The sequence below is a fragment of the Ochotona curzoniae genome, unplaced genomic scaffold (assembly GCF_017591425.1).
Source record: "Ochotona curzoniae isolate NIBS_2020 unplaced genomic scaffold, NIBS_Ocur_1.0 contig_883, whole genome shotgun sequence".
NCBI classification, from domain to species: Eukaryota; Metazoa; Chordata; class Mammalia; order Lagomorpha; family Ochotonidae; genus Ochotona; species Ochotona curzoniae.
In genome coordinates this window covers 28,848,538-28,850,138 of record NW_024466599.1, presented here as the reverse complement: position 1 = coordinate 28,850,138, position 1,601 = coordinate 28,848,538, and the positions used below count along the sequence as shown (strand labels likewise).

The following is a 1,601-nucleotide window of genomic DNA, read 5'->3' as shown; positions in this document are numbered from 1 at the left end:
GAACGGTGCCCATATAGGATCCCAGTGAGTGCTTGGCACGTATTTAGCCACTGAGCCATCACACCAGTCCCAGAAATAAATTTTTATGATCATGTAGGAGCTGAAAATGTGGCTTCTCAACCTCAAATAATGGAAAGAACTTTTACTTTAGTGAAAGAGTGAATAAAGCACAATTAACTGATGCAGGAAAATCATTTAGGACAGAAAAGAAACACTTCTCAACAAATGTACAATCAATTGCACTGTCTGACACAACCTTACATTCACACATTTGCAGTGAATGCACTATATGAAAAAATTAGGCCTGGTGTGGTAGCCTAGTGGGTGAAGTCTTCACCTTTCATGTTTCAGGATTCCATATGGAATGCCAGTTCATATCCCAGTTCATATTCCAGGTGCTCCTCCTCCTATCCAGGTTTCTGCTTGAGGCCTGGGAAAGCAGTAGAGGATGGCCCAAAGCCTTGGACACTGCACTCACATGAGACCTAGAAGAGGCTTCTGACTTCAAATCAGCTCAGCTCAGGCCATTGTAGCCGGTTGGGAAGTGAATCAGCAAACAGATATAATGGAAATCTTTCTCTCTGTCTCTCCTTGTCTTTGTCAATCTGATTTTCCAATAAAATAAATAAATCTTTAAAAAATATCGAAAAATCAACTACTATTACTACTCAACTTCAGTATTATGTGCAACCTTTTAAAAGGAAAATATCTTCAAAGCATATGGCACAACAATCTTTTTTTTTTTTAATATAGAATGCTTCATGAATTTGCATGTCATCCTTGCGCAGGGGCCATGCTAATCTTCTCTGTACCATTCCAGTTTTAGTTTATGTGCTGCCAAAGCGAGCACGGCACAACAATCTTTTAAAAATATTTATATTATTTGTTTGAATGGTGGATTTATAGAGACAGGGAAAGGTCCTCCCTCTGCTGACTCACTCTGAATGGCTGCAATGGCTGGAATTGTGTTAGGCCAAAGCCTGGACCAGGAGCTTCCTGGTTCCCTACATTGTTATTGGGGTTTGAGGACTTCCACTGGGAATTAGCAAAAGATATATTGCAAGTCGACATTTAAATAATGGACAGATGAAATTATGCCTGTTTGAAGGACTATATTGTTGTAGGAATGTGAGGAAAATTAGGGGGTAGGATGGGGGGCGGAGATTCCAGACTCTAAAAATTGTACCATAAAATTCCAAAAATTCAGAATAAAAATAAAACACAACCACAACAACAGCAGAAAAAGAAGTTGAGTAGCCAGGACTAGAACCAACATATATAGGGAGCAGTAACCCTACAGGCAATGGCGTTGATTGCCATCCCACACTGCCAGCCCCATAATATTCTTTTATAAAATTGAATTCATTTTTTATTTAAGAGGCAAAGAGAAATAAGAGAGATAACCTCCATCTTCTGGTTTCCTACCTACAGGGAACACATTTCATGCTTCCCTTGTGGGTAGCATGGATCCAAGTACTTGATCTGATTTCTGTTGGATCCTGGACACATAAACCCAGGTCCTATGGTATGGGATGTGGGCATTGCAACCCTCAGCTTAAGTGCTAAGCCAAATACCTGCCTAAATTCAAACAAAATTTTTA

The 1,601-nt window shown here is 39.7% G+C and overlaps 1 non-coding gene across 1 annotated transcript; it reads right to left on the bottom strand.

Annotated features, from left to right (window-relative positions):
- Positions 1–743: 743 nt before the first annotated feature.
- On the bottom strand, positions 744–850 carry LOC121165435. The gene has a single exon (XR_005885230.1). It is a non-coding gene; the product is annotated as a U6 spliceosomal RNA (small nuclear RNA).
- Between the last annotated feature and the right edge of the window lie 751 nt (positions 851–1,601).